Raw genomic sequence first — 19,664 nt, 5'->3', positions numbered from 1 at the left:
GAACTAAAGGCACAAAGAGAGATTGAAACTTTAGGCCCCTGGAATGTGTGTTTAAAAAACAAGTTTCAGGGACTTCCCTGGTGGCACAGTGGTTAAGAATCTGCCTGCCAATGCAGGGGACATGGGTTCGATCCCTGGTCCAGGAAGATCCCACATGCCGCGGAGCAACTAAGCCTGTGTGCCACAGCTACTGAAGCCCTCACACCCTAGAGTCCATGTGCCGCACCTACTGAGCCCACGTGCTGCAACTACTGAAGCCTGTGTGCTCTAGGGCCCACGTGCTGCAACTACTGAAGCCCACATGCCTAGAGCCTGTGCTCTGCAACAAGAGAAGCCACCGCAATGAGAAGCCCGCGCACCGCAACAAAGAGTAGCCCCCGCTCACTGCAACTGGAGAGAGTCCACGCGCCGCAACGAAAACCCAACACAGCCAAAAAAATTTTTTTAATTAAAATTAAAAAAGAATACAAAAAAAAAACAAGTTTCAGAAGCAAAATCTTAGAAGAGAGAAAGAAATCAGAACGACTAAGGTCTTTCTATGTTCCAGTACTAGGCAGAGAGCTGGAAGAGGGAGAAAAATACAAGATATGAGAAAAAAATGACAGGGTCACACTGTGGTCCTCTTGAGAAGGGGTGGTATGATCTACCCACAGGCTGTAGTAGGGTGAACGCCTGAAAGACTGAGATATACTACCATGTAGCAGCTGGGATCAAAGAGGATCTCAGTCTCTAGTCATTATATTACTTCTGAGTAACAACCTCAAAATGTGCACCCCATTCTTCTTTACATACATGCAGCAAAAGGAACTGGAAAAATGGCTCAGGAGCCTGAACAGGCAGAGAAGGCCTGACACAGCCCCATAAGATTCATGGAACCCCAGATACAGTGGAAGAGCAGCTATTTTGTCTATCCCCTGAGAAGTTCTCCCAAAACTATAAAATGTGGAGGAAACTAAATAGGTCCTGGGGTCAGAACTATAGGGGACTTAGCTCTGATATGTATTAACTGAAAACCAAGAGATGAAGGGGAAAGAGGACTTTCCATCCCTCTCAAACCAAGACATCAAAATGGTAGGAGGGGCCAGACGGTAGAGTGTCATAAAGGTCATGATAAAGCCTCTGCTTTGGCTTTGAATGAGCTGGAGTACCACAGTAGAGTGGGAGTTCACACTTTTATATATTTGAGTAACACAGTGAGAAGGACGCTTGTGCAGGGTTAAATTTCCTTTGAGAACTCATACAAAATGGACTTTTATTTTCCCATGGTCCTTTCCCATTTGAGGAGACCCTCTCAAAGAATACTTAATGAAGAAGCTTGCTCTGTGCCCATCTGAGCTCTCATTTAGGTTCACATCTAAATACATTCTGACCAGGACTTCCCTCGCGGTCCAGTGGTTAGGACTCTGCGCTTTCACTGCCGAGGGCCTGGGTTCAACCCCTGGTCGGGGAACTAAGATCCCACAAGCAGCATGGTGAGGCCAAAAATAATAATAACAGTAATACATCCTGACCTCTCTGTATTTTTCCCTATTTTCACTTTACTTTCCACAGATCAGGGCTCTTCCCCTTGTTCCATAGTGAAGATACTGTTCACCTCAAAAGAGATTTCAATTTAAAAAAAAAAAAAACAGAACATGATAATGCTATATTCAGTGCTTTGTTCAGCTAAGAAGAAAGGATATTATAGATGGATCTAGAAAAGTGTTTCAAAAAGTAATCAACTGACTGCCTCCTGAATGTTTAAAGACGATTTTAAATGTGTAGATATCTAGCTCTCTTCCAAGAACTACAGAATCAAAAGCACAAGAGTGAAACCACAGAATGACATATTTTAAAAAATTTGCCATAAGGCTTTCTGACTGCTGATGTTCTGCAACCACCACTAATCAAGCATGAATGCAGAACTTCTGAAGAAACGAGAAGTTATAGAGTCATAAGCCGCATTATGAAGGCTTTTCATTCTGAATCCAAACAGCTTCAATCACTCTCTCAAGAACAGAGATTTGAAACTCTCACAAGCATGCTAGGGGCTCATAAAAGACTCAGAAGGGACAATGCAAAGATATACATTAGTTACCGACTTTCGGAGGGAAATTATCCTCACCCAGGGAGAGCAGGTTCCTGTAGGTCTCCCACATCACGTCCCTGTACAAGGCCCTCTGAGCAGGGTACAGGCATTCCCACTCCTCCTGAGAGAATTCGATGGCCACATCCTCGAATGTAAATTCCCTGAAAGGAAAGCGCATTTCACCAAGTGGAGAAGGAGACATTTCTGAGTTTGACACAAACTTACAGAAGCAGACACGTGTAAGGATTGACTTGGCTGGAGTGAATGTTCTGACTGATCCATGTAAGATAATTTTGAGCAAGTTACACTTCTCTTTATGTAACCGAGGTGAAATGCATATAACATAAAGTTAGCCATTTTTAAAGTACCATTCAGTGGCATTTAGTACATTTATAATGTTGAACAAACATCACCTCTTTCTTGTTCAAAAATATTTCAGTCATCCACAAAGGAAATCCTTTACCCACTTCAGCAGTTGCTTCTTTCTTCCCCATTTGCCTCAGTCCCTGGACACCACTAATGCTTTGTCTCAATGGATGTACCTGTTTGGGATATTTCCATATAACTGGGATGGTATAACATGTGACCTTTTGTCTGGTTTCTTTCACTGAATAATTTTTTTGGCTCAGCCATGCTATAGTTATGTATCAGTACTGCATTCCTTTTCATGGCCAAGTAATATTCCACTGTATGAGTACACCACAGGTTATTCACTCATCCCTTGGTGGACATCTGGGTTATAATCACCTTTTGTCTATTACTAACACTGCCGCTGGAACTTTTTTTTTTTAATTAATTAATTAATTTTTGGCTGCGTTGGGTCTTTGTTGCTGGGCACGGGCTTTCTTTAGTTGCGGCAAGCGGGGGCTACTCTTCATTGCGGTGCACAGGCTTCTCGTTGCGGTAGTTTCTCTTTGTTGCGGAGCACGGGCTCTAGGCACGCAGGCTTCAGTAGCTCAGGCTCGCAGGCTCTAGAGTGCAGGCTCAGTAGTTGCGGCGCACAGGCTTAGTTGATCCGTGGCATGTGGGATCTTCCCAGACCAGGGCTCGAACATGTGTCCCCTGCACTGGCAGGCGGATTCTTAACCACTGCACCACCAGGGAAGCCCCATGCTGCTGGAACGTTCATGCAGAAGTATGTGTTTGAATTATCTGTTCTCAATTCTTTTTGGTATTTATCTAGCAGTGGAATCACTAGGTCACATGGTTTTGTTTTCCACAATGGCTACAACACTTTACCGGCAACTTATCAGGATTCTAACTTCTCTACATCTTTACCAAAACTTGTTATTCTCTATTTTATTATAGTCATCATATCAGGTGTGAAATTATATCTCATGGTAGTTTTGATTTTGCATTTACTACTGACTAATTTCATTGAACATCTATTTGCTTCTTGGTTACTTCTCTAACTTCGGTGAAGAAAGGTCTATTAAAGTCCTTTGCTTATTTTATAATTAGGTTCTTCGTATTTTGGTTCTTGACATACAGGAGTTCTTCATATATTCTAGATAATAGACACCAGATATGTGATTTGGAAATACTTCCTCCCACTTGGTAGATTATGTTTTCAATTTTGTGACAGTGTCCTTCAGTGTACAAATATTATTAATTTTGGTGAAGCTCAGCTTATCTATTTTGCCTTTCTATCTTTTGCTTTCAGTGTCCTATCTAAAAAAAATCCACTGCCAGTACACATCATGAAGATTTATCCCTATGCTTTCACTTAAGGGTATTAGAGTTTTACCTGTTACGCTTAGTCTTTGATTCATTTTGAACTGACTGATTTATATGGTGAGAGGCACAGGTCCAATTTCATTCTCTTTCACATGGATATCCAGTTGTCCCAGTACAACTGGAGAGACTACTTTTTAAGAGACTACTTTTTTTCCTTGAATGTTTCTGGCACCGTGTGAAAAAGGAATAGGCTATAGATGGATGGGTTTATTTGTGGACTCTTAGTCTATCATTTTGATCTGTATTACTCTTCTCAAGCTGGAACCACAGTTTTGTTTATCCATGGTTTGCAGTAAGGTTTGACGTTGGGAGTGTAAGTCCTCCAACTTTACTCTTTTTCTCACTTATTTTGGGTACTTGGGGTCCATACTAACTCAAAATGAATTTAAGGATCAGGTTCTCACTTGTACAGAAAAGGCTGCTGGGATTTTGACATGGATTGCTGTCAATCTTTATAACACTTTGGTGAGTACTGCCATCTTAATTACTCTAAGTCTTACAGTCAACAAAGGATATCTTGACATTTATTTAAATTTTCCTTCAATTCTTTAAGCAATACTTTTAGTTTTCATTGTACAAATCTTCCAGTTCCTTGGTTAAATTCTTACTCTTTCTGATGGTCTTGTAAATGGAATTGTTTCACTTACTTTCAATATGTTTATTGCTAGTGTACAGAAATACTACTGAATATTGGGTATTGATATTATATTCTGTAACCTCAGTGAATTTGTTTATTATCGCTAATGGTCTTTTTAAGGATTGTTCAGATGTTTTTAAGTATAAGAGCATGTTTTCTGTGAATATAGTTTGACTTCTTTTTTAATTTTGACATCTTTTCTTTCTTTCTTTCTTTTTTTGGGTCTGATTTATCTGGCTAGATATTCAGTACAATGTTGGCATATAGTGCCAAAATGCGTCCCCCCCACTTGCTTCTTCCTGATTATATGGGAAAGCTTTCCATCTTTAACAATGAGTATGATGTTAACTGTGAGATTTTAATAAATATCCTTTTTAACACCAAAGATAATCCCTTCTATTCCTAGTTTTGAGTACACTCTGTTTTTGTTATATGGAGTGTTCTGTATATTTCTCTTAGGTCTACAGTGTTTGCTTGGTTTACAGTTTTGCTCAGTCCTTTATTTCCTTATTGAGCTCCTGTCTGGATATTAAAAGGAAAGTATTGAGGGACTTCCCTGGTGGTGCAGTGGTTAAGAATCCGCCTGCCAATGCAGAGGACATGGGTTCAATCCCTGGTCCGGGAAGATCCCACATGCCGTGGAGCAACTAAACCAATGCACCACAACTACTGAGCCTGCACTCTAGAACCCGTGAGCCACAACTACTGAGCCTGCGTGCCACAACTACTGAAGCCCACCTGCCCTAGGGCCCATATCCGCAACTACTGAGGCTGCAGGCTGCAACTACTGAAGCCCATGTGCCTAGAGCCCATGCTCCGCAGCAAGTGAAGCCACCACAGTGAGAAGCCCGTACACCGCAACGAAGAGTAGCCCCCGCTCGCCACAACTAGAGAAAGCCCGCGCGCAGCAATGAAGACCCAACACAGCCAAAAAAAAAGTTTAAAAGGAGAGTATTTTAAGGTTTCCAACTATTATAGTTGAACTGTCTATCACTCCTCAAATTTTGCTTCAAAAAATGTGGGGCTTTGTATTTATGTATATATTGTTTACAGTTGTTTCATCTTCTTGATGAATTGACTCTTTTATGTATATAAATACATATACCTTACACGTACCTTATATATATGTATATACATATATATAATTATATATATATATATATAAAATATTCTTGAACTTCTCTGGTAACAATTTTATGACTTAAAGTTTATTTAATCTGACATTAGTGTAGCTAAGATTGGTAACTATTTCCACAATGTTTTTTCCTATCCTTTCACTTTCAACCTATTTGAGTATCTTAAAGTGAGCATTCTGTAGAAAGATACAGTAGAATCATTTTATAAAAATTCTTGCAATCATTGACTTTTAATGAAGAGTTTGATCTACTTACATTAAAAGTACCCAATAAACAAGGGAGGAATTACTTTTGCTGTTCAGCTATTTGCTTTCTGTATGTCCAATATTTTCTTGGTCTTGTAATTCCTCTCTTGTTTCCTTCTTTGTGTATGTCTGTACATGCATAACATTTTGATTCCCTTCATATTCACATTTCTGTGTATGTTAAAATTATTTTCTTAGTGGTTACCCTGCAGGTTATATATTATATATATATATATCCTGTCTCCCTTTATATTGTTATTGTCAAAAATTACTTCTTTATACATTTTGCATTCAATAACAGATTTATAATGATTGTTTACATATTTGCCTTTTAATTCAGGGTAAAAAATGAGTTATAAACCAAAAAATACAGTAATACTGCCTTTTATATACACCTATGTAGTTATATTACCGCTGTTCTTTATTTGTTCCTGTGCCTTTGAGGTACTGCTAGTAGCCTTTAATTTTGGCTTCAAGAATTCCACTTAGTGTTTCATGTAGGATAAGTCTGTCAGTGTGAACTTCCTCAGCTTTTGTTTATCTAGGAGTCTCTAAATTTCATTATCAATTTTAAAGCATAGTTTGCCTGATAATGAATTTTTTTTAATCTTTCAAAATTTAAATATATCATCAGATTCCTTCCTGGCCTCCACAGTTTCTGAGACAGAGGCTGTTAATTTTATTAAGCATCTTTGTACATGAGAAGTCATTTCTGTCTTGCTACTCTCTACATTCTTTTTTTTGTATTTTAACACTTGACTATGTGTCTTGCCCAAGCTCTCTATGAATTTATCATACTTGAGTTCGTTGAATTTCTTGGATTTGCAGGTTCACATTTTTAATAAATTTGTGAGGTTTTTCAGCTCTTATTTCTTCAAATATTATTTCTGCCTTTTCCTGTTTCTCCTTTCCTTCTAGGACTCCTATTATGTGTATACTGGTATTCTTGGGAATGTCTCAAAAGTTTCTTAGTCTCTGTTCATGTTTCTTTTTACCACCTTTGTTCTATTCAGAGTGGATAATTCCAATTAACCTATGTTCAGGTTCACTGATTCTTTATTCTGATTGTCAATCTGCTGTTGAAATCCTCTAGTGAATTCTCAATTTCAGTTGTGGTACTTTTCAGCTCTAGAATTTCTAATTCTCTTTACTGATATTTTCTGTTTCTTGAAACAATTTTCTCCTACTTTCTTTTAGTTCTCTGTCCATGGTTTCCCTTAAGTCTCTGAGTACGATTAAGACCGTTGATTTAAAATCTTTATTTAGTAACTGTAGTATCTGTGCTTCCTTATGAACACCATTATTAACCCAGTAATCATGCTCAAGCTTCCCATTCTGGAGAAATTCTTAGACATCTGTAGTAAAGTCGGCATGCTCAGAAGCAGCCACTGTGGCTTTTTTTAAAATAACAATAAATTTATTTACTTATTTGGCTGCGTCAGGTCTTAGCTGCGGCACACGGGCAATTGTTGCGGCACGCAGCGTCTCTAGTTGTGGCAGATGGGCTCTAGAGTGCACAGGCTCAGTAGCTGTGGCGCATGGGCTCTGTTGCCCCACGGCATATGGGATCTTAGTTCCCTGACCAGGGATCAAACCTGCGTCCCCTGCGTTGGAAGGTGGATTCTTAACCACTGGACCACCAGGGAAGTCCCGGCCTTTTCTTGTAACAGTAAAAACTGTAAAGGACCCATTTATCTTCATTAAGAGAATGCTCCACTGAGGATACAAAAAAGAAAGTCATCTCTATGTCTGTTCATGAAAACAAGTCTAAGATACATGGTATGTAGATATTTAAATTTGAAGAATAAAATACCATAACAAAATATTTAGTAAAGAATATTTTCTAAAATCACATTTCCATATATAAATGTATTGTTGTAAGATTTGCACTGAGAACGAACAGTGGTTTCTGATGGAGACAGTGATGGTGTTAAGATGTGACAGGAAAGGGGATATTTTACTTCTTAGTCTCTAAACTGCATCGCTGTGTGAAGTTGAATTACAAAACTGTATCTATGAAGTGTTTAAAACAAAAAAATATAACACTGAACAACAAGCACTAGAATCATAATTTGGCTCCAGTCGATCTGATGACAGAAATTTGTGCTCCTCTGTCTTGGCTAAATTATAACCATCTTTATCTAAAACACATGCTGGGACTTCCCTGGTGGTCCAGTGGGTAAGACTCCATGCTCCCAATGCAGGGGGCCCAGGTTCAATCCCTGGTTGGGGAGCTAGATCCCGCATGCATGCCGCAACTAAAAAAGATCCCGCATGCTGCGACCAAAGATCCCGCATGCTGGAACGAAGATCCCATGTGCTGCAACGAAGACCTGGCACAGCCAAAGTAAATAAATAAATAAATATTTTTAAATAAATAAATAAAACACATGCTGCATGAGAATCCATACAAGAACAGGAGGGTCTCTGTAAGACGAACGTGCTGTGAATAATTTTTAAAACCCTTATTGTTAGATAACACCCTGTCTATTATTTATTTCTGTTTCTCAGCTTCCCATTCTACTTTACAGTACTGGTATTTTAGAGTGAAAAACACTGATTCACTCCTTTTATTTCAAAGGCACTTATAAAATTTGACAAAGCATGTTTCCCCATGTCAGTCTTCCTTCCCAGACCTCCTCAGGTGTTTGTGCACAGTAGTACATCACTTACATATGTAGTCTCTTTCATCCTGGTTTATATGGAGCTGAAAGGGCATCCAGAAGGGTGCACTAAACCGTCCTCACTGCCCTACCTCACTGACACCACAGAGCCTACTCCCCATCTCCAATCCACGCCTCAGTATAAAACCTTTCACGGGATGACCACCTAAAAGGGGGCTCTTCCCAAGTTCCCTGTCACTGGGTCACAGTGAGATGGAATCATCTGCAGGGAGGTGAGAGGAGACTGAGGGAAGGCCCTGTGTGTGAGTAAATATTTTAGACAGGAAACTTCAGAGACCAAGAAGCTCAGCGTGTCCAAAACGGGTCATTTTAGGAAGGAGAGAACAGTCCACAAAGAATATGACTTTTACCTGGGAAAGGGCCATTCCTGCTTTCTTTGCTCTTCCTCTGAGCTTCTTTCTCAGGTAGGATTATTCTGTGACAAAAATATGTTCTTAAATGCTTAGAATCAACATACCTCCCTCCCTTGCCACAAGTATACACACAGGGAGAACCTTAATATGGGGGAGAGAAGGACCACAGCAACAGGAGGGATGCAGACAAAATAACCTCCTATAAGGAGACCAGTCAGTGAGCCTGTCACCCACTTCCTCAGGAAGCCCTCCCTGCCGCTGCTGGAACGCCCACTGTGCTGCCACTGCGCCGTCCTTTGTCCACTTGGCCCTCACCAGAGGCAAGTGCCTCCTCCCAGCCCCTGGCTCCTCCTGAGGAAGCCAGCATCCAGTGACTGGCTGATGCAGGATAGGATGCTCGTCCCATCCAACAACTGGGAGCAACTCCGAGGGGCCACCCCAGCTCCAGAGCTCCCTGCGGAAGCTACACTGAAGACTTCAGATTTTTGTCCTGAAGGCGATGGGAAACCCTAAAGAGGGTTTAATGCCAAGAGATGACACAATTAAACTTAAGATTTACCCTAAAACCTGTAATTATACTTGTTTCTTCAACTTAATTAGTGGCACAGTATCTATTCTTCCAGGGAACAAAGTATCATCTTCAATTACTCCATTCTTTCCTCTTACCTACGTCTAATAAATCATCAAATGACACAGACTCTACCTCCTCAATAGGTTTCAAATTCATCCTTTCCTTTCGTACGATGCTTTCTCCCCCACGCCCATCCTCACGTGTCACTCAGATAATTTCAAAGATCTGCGAAGTGTCTCCCTTGCCTGTGATTTCTTCTTCCTTCAATCCATAATCCATACACTTATGAGAGTTCACTATTTAAAATGCAACACTGACCTATTAGCACCTTGTTTTAGCCTCTCAATGACCTCTTCGTGTCAACAGGATCAAATCAAGCTCCTTAGGAGAGACTATGTCGTAAGTCCCCTGGTGACAGGACCCCTGCTTTGCCTGCATTTCTTTCACTCTCTGCGTCATGCTCTGCATCCAAGCAACATTACAGGATGCTAATATTCTCTTCTTCACCCCAACAACACACTTACTTTCTTTTGGAATGCTGCTTCTCCTTCATTAGCTGTTGAATTAATATAAACTATTTAAATCCAACCTGAATAATAAAAATAAACTAAGATAAAATGGCTGTAAGAGTTGCCTCTCCTAATTCTTTCTTTTCCCCTAAACGGTCCCATTTAATCCCACCCAGAAAGAATTATTCACGTCTGCAGTTTACGCATACTTCTATTACTTCATTTAACAAGGTATGTTTTAAAATATTCACATATCTATTTTCCCTAAAAGAATGTAAGCTCTGTGTGAAAGGGAACATGTTCTCCACTCTGGTAGCTTGCATTCGGTTCCACATGCTGGCAACCATCTCCTGAGATCTCTTCTGAACATAATTTGAAAGCCTACCTTATAGTAACTGACTTACCCAGCTCCTCATCATTCAGTGGGGTCTACTTATAGGCCATTTGAAACAAGGCGTTTGAGTGGTAAGACGATATCCTTTTTTAAAAATTGTATTTATTTATTTATTTGGCTGCGTCGGGTCTTAAGTTGTGGCATGTGGGATCTTTTTAGTTGCGGCATGCGGAAGCTTTAGTTGTGGCACGTGGGATCTAGTTCCCTGACCAGGGATTGAACCCAGGCCCCCTGCATTGGCAGTGCAGAGTCTTAGCCACTGGACCACCAGGGAACTCCCGAGATGATATCCTTAATCATGTAACACTTGATGAAAACATAATTATTAGGAAAGAAATATCTGTGTTTCAGTGTCTTATTGGAAATAGGTTGTTGACATTGAATGAGCAGAGGTATAACTGCAGAAGCAGAAGTAAGCATACACCAGTCGGTAGATGTCATTGTGTTTACAGCAATATTACTTTCACAGTAATATCATTTTATTATGAATATCATTTTATTACTTTCCTATTGGATTACTAGTGCTGAAATTTGTCTGTATACCAGAAGGTACAAGGATGTGGCTCCCAACACGTCCCCGGGTGCAACCTCGAGCACTGTTTACAAAGTGGGTTCTATGCCAGCTGGGACTGGAACCAGGTCATTAACTATGAGGATGTGGTACCTAAGGAGCGAGGGGAGTCCATATTGATGGGGTATTTTCTCTCTTCAACAAGTAGCCTTCTTACCCCCTCAACGTAATCAACTGTTCTCCATTTGACTGCATTACCTGCCCACTCATAGTCTCGTTGATACTGATTAGTGTGGACACACACAGCAACACATCCAACACTACAAGTTTCCACAAACACATGGTCTCATCTCTTCTTCATAACCTCTGCCTTCGGTAAAACATACTGTGTACTTTTTTATGACAAACATCATAAACCAATAAATACTGTGTTTTTCTGCACTCAGTTACAGTGCTCCAGTGTTTATGTGAAGATTGTAATTAAGCAATTATTCAAAAAGTTGTCTCAGGTCCTTTGGCTCGGTTCTGCTTTCTCATGTAAGCATCCTACGTTGTCAAAGGTTCTTCCTAAAATCTGGCCCAAAGTCCAAAACAGAATATTCTACTGAAGAGATGAAGAACCAACCATCTGTTTTTATGATATTGATATCGAATGTTGCATTTATATCAATGTATTCTAAAGTCACATTAGCTTCTTTTTCTATTTTTTTGAAGTATAATTGATGTACAATACATGTTAGTTTCAAATATACTAAATAGTGATTTGACATCTGCACACACTATGAAACCATCACAAGTCTCAAAAAAAAAAAGAAAAAAGAAAAAAGATTTACCCCACGATTCATAGATAGAGAAAGAAGCTGAGAGTCATGCCCCTTTCTCTGGGCTTACGCGCCTGCCTCTTTCTTAGTGGATTTCATCATTGTTGCAGGACTAGGACGCGTTTCAAATCCTAATGATAACCGGGCACACATCCAAACAACCTGCCAAATGCAAACGCAAGACCAATGTTCAAAATCACTTCAGGGACCCCATTTGCTCAGACTCTGAAAACCTGGTCTGCTCTATCTTCTCCACGTTACAGGTGGCGCATGAGACTCACAGGGGAAGTAATTTTACCAAGTTACCCTGAAGAAGTCTGAGTTGAGTGAGCCGAACTGAGTGTAAGTGGCGGCCTGCATAAGTTTAAATACAAAGAGTTTGTCCTAATTCCAGATCACCTTCCATATTCCTGAGCAAGAGAAGCTTCTCTTTCAGGGGTTTAATCAAACCCAAACATTTAATTCCTCTACTCCCAAAAAAAATAGAATCAAAAATACAAAATGATAAATAGTTATTACTCCAGGAAACCATGAAAGAGAGTCACCTGTAGAGATGAGCTCTGCGCAGTCTCTTCATCATGAACACATGGGCTCTGTGGGAACAAAATTCCACATCAATCCAGCCCATCCTGGGACTTCCCTGGCGGTCCAGTAGTTAAGACTCCACGCTTCCACTGCAGGGGGTGCGGGCTCTATCCCTGGTCAGGGAACTAAGATCCCACACGCCGCGTGGCGTGGCCAAAAAATTAAAAACAAACAAAAACTCCAGCCCATCCTTCAACAACAGAAAGGACAAAGGGGACTAGAGGGGAACGTCTGCTTAGCTGGAGCCTTCAGCTCAGAGCTCACTAATTTAGCAAATCACTTAAGGGAAGAAAGCAGCTACTGAATGTTTAACTAGTTAAACTAGGTTTTGAATGTTAAAAGATTATCAATATCCTTAACCACACACAGAGTGAAATACTGTAAAGTTATTTACCAGACGTCAAAGAATAGTTCCAAGTTAGGATAAAAAGCATATAAACCTCATAATCTAAACAATAAAATTTAGAGGGAAAACAATCTGGAAATTTAAAAAATATCCAGGGACTTCCCTGGTGATCCAGTGGCTAACACTCCGTGCTCCCAATGCAGGGAGCCCAGGTTCGATCCCTGGTTAGCGAACTAGATCCCACATGCCGCAACTAAGAGTTTGCATGCCACAACTACAGATCGCCTGTGCTGCAACTAAGACCAGACGCAGCCAAATAAATAAATATTAAAAAAAATATATCCAATGGGTTCTGAGATTAAGTTAAAACAAGTGTGAGGATACATCAAATTTAGAAAAGGATGGCATGAGCCACAGTAGAAAGGGGGAGAGGAAAATAGTACTGTTAATAATAGCCATTTTAAAAAGCACCATGTGGTGACAGAAATTCTTCCCCCATTTTTTGAAAGCTAAGAGGAGGACCTGGAATTGACTGAGCTAAGTCTCCGCCCCCTGGATCAACAGGGATTGTGAATGGAGTTACCATCTGATGCAATAATTGGGAGCAAATCTGGGGGGCCACCCCATCTCCAGAGCTCCCTGCTGGAGCGATACTGAACAATTTTTCCCGAGGGTGATGGGAAACCATAAAAGGATTTAATGGCAAGAGATGACACAATCAAACTTATGATTTACCCCTGATACAGACACAGAGAAAGACAAGCTGAGAAAAAGGTATGCCTCCATCTCTGGGCCTATGCCCCTGCCTCTTTTTTTAAGTGTTTTTTCATAATTGTTGGTAGACTGGAACATGTTTAAAATTTCAGTTATAACCGGGCAAACTTGTCTCCTCTATCTTCTCCATGTCACAGGTGGGTACGCTGAGGCTCGGAGGGGAAGTAATTTTACCAAGTTACCCTGAAGAAATCTGAGTTAGGTGAGCAGAACTGGGTAGAAGTGGCAGCCTGGATAGGTTTAGGTAGAAAGGGTTTAAACGTCCTGATTCCAGATCACCTTCCATATTCCTGAGCAAGAGAAGCTTCTCTTTCATGGGTTTAATCAAATTCAAACGTTTAATTCCTCTTTTCCAGAAAACATCATAGTCAAAAAATATGAAATTACAAATAGTTATTCCTCCAGAAAAACAAGAAAGAGGGTGACCCGTGGAGATGAGCCCTAACAATCTCTTCATCATGAACACATGGGTTCTGTGGGAACAAAGTTTCACATCAATCTGGAAAAGGCTGGAACCTGGGACCCTTGACTACAGTGCCTGCACCTGGACAAATGTGTCCTGAACACAGAATACAAAGAAACCATAAGGGACTAAAAATAACTGCATACATGCACAGCTTGGGCAAACAGCTTATGAACAATAAGAAACAAAAAGGCCAAAGACCCAACCGCCACTTCTGAGGTGCTGAGAGCAAAAGCAGGGTCCTGCACGTGATCCCTGCACCCAGCAACACCAAGGGGGTGGGCAGACCACCCAAGCTACACCTCTGGCCCGACCCACCGAGCTGCCCCTACCCTCACCCCCTGTAAGGGACCAGCTCGCACCACACCCCCCCATCAGGGAGCGAGCAAGGGCACCTGTTTCTTGTTCTCGCTCACTTGTGCTGCAGCACGAGTCCCAGTAAAGCTTTGCCTGAATTCCTCGTCTGGCCTGTTACCAATTTCTACTGATTAAAGAGTCCAAGAACCCAGGTCAGTAACAAATCCAGCCCATCAGTGAACATCTGCACAGAAAAGACAAAGGGGCCTTGGCGGGACAATCTACTTAGCTGGACACTTAAACTCAGAGCTCAGTACTTGAGCAGATCACTTAAAGGAAGAAAGGAGCTACTGAATATTAAACTAACTGGTTAAACTAGGTTTTGAGTGTTAAAAGGTGATCAACACCCTTACCACATGCATAGTGAAGTTACCTACCACATATCAGAGAATAGTTCCAATACAGAATACAGCAGAAAGCATATAAACCTCATAATCTGAACAATGAAATTTAGAGTGAAAGTAATTTGGACATTTAAAACATATCCAATGGCTTCTGAGATTAAAAGTAAAACAAGTGTGAGGCTACATCAACTGTCATGACTCAATGAGCCATCAAAGAAAGGGGGTGATGGCAACAGGACTGAAGGAGTGGGGGTGGGGAGGGGAGCCGGGAGTCGCACAAAGGTTTGAGAAAGGGAGTCAGAGTAGGAAAACGTCGCTGCAGGAGGTCAGTGTCTCTACGGACCGAAGGCAGAAAGTTGGGGCCGGCACCTGCCTCAGAGCGATTTAAACCGGAACCGGACCCAGACTCCCAGGACCGAACCGAGTCTTCTGGCGACGCCGCGAGAAGCGAAAGGGGCGGACTCAGAGCGAGAGCGACGACCGCGTTCAGGGGGTTTTAACTTACCGGGAGACCCCCGAAACCGAGGTGTGGAGAAGCGGGGCCTGAAGACTGTATGGCGCCGTCAGTGTCGGACCAAAAAACCGAGACTCTGTCGCGAGAGCGCCCCTCGTTCCGGGTCTGCACCTCGCTGCGCGTGCGCAAGGAGGCGGGTCGAGGGCTGGGCCACTGAAGGGCGCGTCAAAGGACGTTCCGGTGGGTGGACGCAGCCTGCGGACGCCGGGTGTGGCCTTCGAAGCCGCCCCTGGGAGGTTCTGGTCTGTTTCTCTTCCCTCCGGAGAGGCTCTGCTTCTCTACTTTGGATCCTTTGAACTGGTCTGGTGTCCTCTGGAGCCAGGCTAGGTGCAGAAGCGGAGAGTTGAGAACGGTCGGCGAGCAAAGACGAGGGTCCTCTGAGCAGCGAGGCGCTGGGAGCCCTGGGACCGGGGGAGGGGGCGGGGCTCGAGGTTGTGGGCGTGGCCTGATCCGGGAACTTCTGAGGCCCCAGGCAGTTAACACGTTCCTGTTAAGCGAAAGCCTGAGTTTTAGAGTAGGTGACGGAAACTGGACTGACAGGAAAGGCAAAATTGTACCTGTACGGAATGTGCCATTTTGCACTCACTTCCCCGCAGAGCATAATTTTCACTTCTGTTCCCCATTCACTTGGAGGCATCAAAAATCACTGAGGAAAAGTTTCAACCCCAAACCTGTCATTGTCTGAGGGACTCTGTTGGAGACTGTGAGCAAGTAACTGGCTACACAGTCAGGTGCTTGAGAACCAAGCCTTATTGAATAATTCAGCCGTATTTTTTTGCCTCCTTCTTCATGTTGTCTTTTTTTTTAACATCTTTATTGGAGTATAATTGCTTTATAATGGTGTGTTTCAACCATATTTTACTTTTTACCCTTTGACCTTTATCTTGCTATAGGATGTGATAAATAAGACCCTTTCTTATTGTGATAGGAATTTCCATTTCCCGAATATTAATGTCTCCACTCTAGGTTTTGCTACTTATTAACTTTTCATGTGCACTTTGGCATATTTCTGAATTTTTAACTTCATGGATCTACCAGTCATGAATAAACATGTCTCCTATGGATATCCACTTTCTTTTGGCTTCTCTTTTGTGGCTATTCTTACTTGTTCTTTATTCCGTAAGATTTTTCGATAACATCACTAGCTTCAGAAACTGAGTGTCTAATGTTCAGATTTTCAAAATTAACATACATTTATTATCTTTTGAATTTTCCTTGGTGTCATTATATAGTGACAACGTTGGACTTCAGTCTAACTCTGTAACTCTGGAAAACAGCAAAGGTAAAAGGACTCCTTTCCCCTTTTAACAGCTTACTTACTAAGAACCACTCTTCCCCATTAGTTTCAATGAGACTTAACGTTGGCCCCTTTGTTTACTTAGGAACCATCCAGATACAGACCCTCCAAAATCCCACCCTTGGCCTCGACAACGATTACCGAATTGTTTGTCCTCACTGAACACGCGGAACAATGCTTGTAAACATGATTTAAGCAACATTTACTTACGTTTTTCTCCTCTCCCAAGGCCCCTGAATTTTGGACCACTCTTGAGCACTGTAATTCAGAAGAAGCCTCTTGCCACACCATCCACTCCCAAGAGTAGGAGACTTAAGGGTAAAACGTTCCCTGATCAACTGTGCGTCATGCCGCCTGCTCATTTATTCTGCATATGGGATTTTTTTCCTAGACTTGTTTAGCCCTCAGTATAAAAGAAAAGTTCTTTTCTGTCTGGTTGTTGAGACTTTTCAGATTTTGTGGTTGGAGAACTCTCTCTACTGTCATAATCCTTTGGGATAAAATCTCTACCTAAATTTGACAGTGGTGAATATTTTAGTTGTTCCATCTGTGCTCAAAGATGTATATACTCTTTAGTTTTCTAGCACAGGGTTTAATATATATGCACAGGTCAAAGTAGATGGTTGTGTTTTCACATTTTTGATCATTAATAATTTGCATCTGTTTCTTAATATTACAAGAGATGTTTCAAAATCTATTGTGATTGAGGAAATGTCCTTTTCTTGTGAATATGTCCATTTTGCTGCCTTGAAATTATTATTAAAACAAAACTCACCAGGAACAAAAAATGGATTCATGACTTCTGCCTATAATTAGTTTCTCCTGTAGTGTTTGTTCTGTGTTTGCTGAAAAATTCCACTACCAACTCCATGCTGAAATGTCTTTCTTGCCAACATGACTAGTTAGCAGTATTACATAATACAAAGTAATCTACCTTATAAAGATCCTAAAGTCTATCCTAGTCACTAGATCTTTTATAAATGTGATGACATATCTTCTTCTATTCATATGTGTGCCATGCCAAGACATTCTCGTTTTTATGTGAAAATATTTAAATACGCTACTTACCCTATCCAAACAATACATTTCAAATGATTACCATTTCCTGCACATGAAATCTTTCACATGTAAGGATGTGAGAAAACATACCTAGTAGTAGATGTTAAGTGACAGATACTGCCATAAAAATTCCTGAGTATAGAAATGAAATTATTTGATAGTTGCTAATCTAGTTTTACTTTCTATAGAGTTCATATTAAAGAGAATATACCGGGCTTCCCTGGTGGCGCAGTGGTTGAGAATCCGCCTGCCAATGCAGGGGACACGGGTTCGAGCCCTGGTCTGGGAAGATCCCACATGCCGCGGAGCTACTAGACCCGTGCGCCACGACTACTGAGCCTGCGCGTCTGGAGCCTGTGCTCCTCAACAAGAGAGGCCGCGATAGTGAGAGGCCCGCGCACCGCGATGAAGAGTGGCCCCCGCTTGCCGCAACTAGAGAAAGCCCTCGCACAGAAACGAAGACCCAACACAGCCAAAAATAAATTAATTAATTAATTAAACAAAAAAAAAAAAAAAAAAGAGAATATACCTCCCTACAAAATGCCCTTGCAGAAATACTGCAAACTTCATAATAAATCCCAATGACTTCATGTTTTACAGGCTTTGTTATCCACATTTGACAAAACTTTCTGAGATAAAGAACAGAGAAAAGAGCTAAGATACATTACAATTTAAAAAATAAAACTGTCTACCCTCAAAATGAATGTATAGATAATCTGAAATTACATGACATTTAGACATTACTGATTTAGGTATATTATGATGTAAACAAGTTTTTCTCAAAGGTATTTGAATGGAATTCATCACAAGTGTGGAATAAAGTATTTTAAACAATACAGTTCTCATTAAAGGGAAAAAAAATTTTGTTTCTTTTTTCATTGTACCGATATGAGATGATGGACGCTAAGTAAACTTGTTTCAGCAATCATTTCACAACACAAGTAAGACCATTCTGCTGTACAGTTTAAAGTTAATATATGACAATTATAAAACTGGGATGAGGGAAAGATGGTTTTAAAAAGGCAAATAAATAAAATGCCTAAGCAAAATATAAAGAACAATGCAATTTATAAAAAAAAATTTTTTTGAAACATTGCTCTTTTTAAAGCAATGGTTAGTGACCTAAAGTAACACATGCCATAGTCCTCCAAGCCTCAAACCCCAGGTCTTGTCCTTATGAGTCTCTGGAACTGAGCACACTGGTGAATAGAAGCAGAAATGCTCTTCTGTAGGGTGTGCGAATGAAATTGCTCATTCTAACCAACGAGAGTTTTGTATTTCACATCGCAGTGTGTAATCCCTATACAGATAAAAATATACACTCACTCTGTAATTCAAAGTATTTATTCAAATGATGTGTTTCACACGGGTGATCTGTGGTCAGTTCTGCTTTTACCGTTTCATGTATGTTGTCAAGCACGTGTATGTAGAGTTTTTGTAACAGTCCCTGACTATCCTACTGATGTCTGCAGGTTTAGTGTTTATAACAAAAATTCAATTGAGTAAATATTCAAGATCACGTACATTAGTTTTATACGGTTTCTCTCTACGGTAGAGTCTCTTTTTATTGAAATATAATTGATTATAACATTGTTCGTTTTGGCTGTACTACACACGAGGTAACATTTACTTTATGAAATGATAACGATATGTGTAGCAATCTGTCCTCAGTTACTGCAATATTTTTGAACATGTTCCTAATGCTGGATATTACATCCCCATGACTTATCTAAATACCCAGAGGTTTGTACGTCTTAATCCCCTTCACCTATTTTACCCACCGCCGCACTGCCCCTCCTTCTGGCAACAACCACACATTTGTCCTTCATATCTGTGAATCTGTTTTCATTCTCTTTTGTTTTTCTTAGATTCCACATGTAAGTAAATCACGCAGTATTTGTCTTTCTATGTCTGACTTATTTCACTTAGCATAATACCCTCTAGATCCATCCACGTTGTTGCAAATGGCTGGATTTCTTTATGGCTGAGTAATATTCCTGCGTGTGTGTGTGTGTGTGCGTACACGCACACACACACAGACACGCTGTATCTCCTCTAAGTATTCATCTATTGATGGACACTTAGGTTGCTTCCATGTCTTGGCTACTGGAAATAATGCTACAATGAATATTCAAGTGCCTATATCTTCTCAAATTAGTGTTTTCCTTTTTTTTCCAGCAAAGAGCCAGAAGGGCAATACCTGGCTCATATAACAGGTTTTTGTTGTTGTTTTTTTTTTTTTTAATTTCTGAGGAGCGT

The 19,664-nt window shown here is 40.8% G+C and overlaps 1 non-coding gene and 1 pseudogene across 1 annotated transcript; both read right to left on the bottom strand.

The window, feature by feature from the left end:
* LOC137752490 (zinc finger protein 677-like) overlaps window positions 1-15,624 on the bottom strand; it is a 49,266-nt pseudogene extending 33,642 nt beyond the window's left edge.
* Window positions 10,536-10,608, bottom strand: TRNAG-GCC (transfer RNA glycine (anticodon GCC)). Its single transcript has one exon. It is a non-coding gene; the product is annotated as a tRNA-Gly (tRNA).
* Window positions 15,625-19,664: the final 4,040 nt, after the last annotated feature.

This window comes from Eschrichtius robustus, chromosome 19 (genome assembly GCF_028021215.1).
Source record: "Eschrichtius robustus isolate mEscRob2 chromosome 19, mEscRob2.pri, whole genome shotgun sequence".
In the NCBI taxonomy this organism is placed as follows: domain Eukaryota; kingdom Metazoa; phylum Chordata; class Mammalia; order Artiodactyla; family Eschrichtiidae; genus Eschrichtius; species Eschrichtius robustus.
Note: the sequence above shows the minus strand (reverse complement) of the source record. Positions and strands in the feature narration are given on the sequence as shown.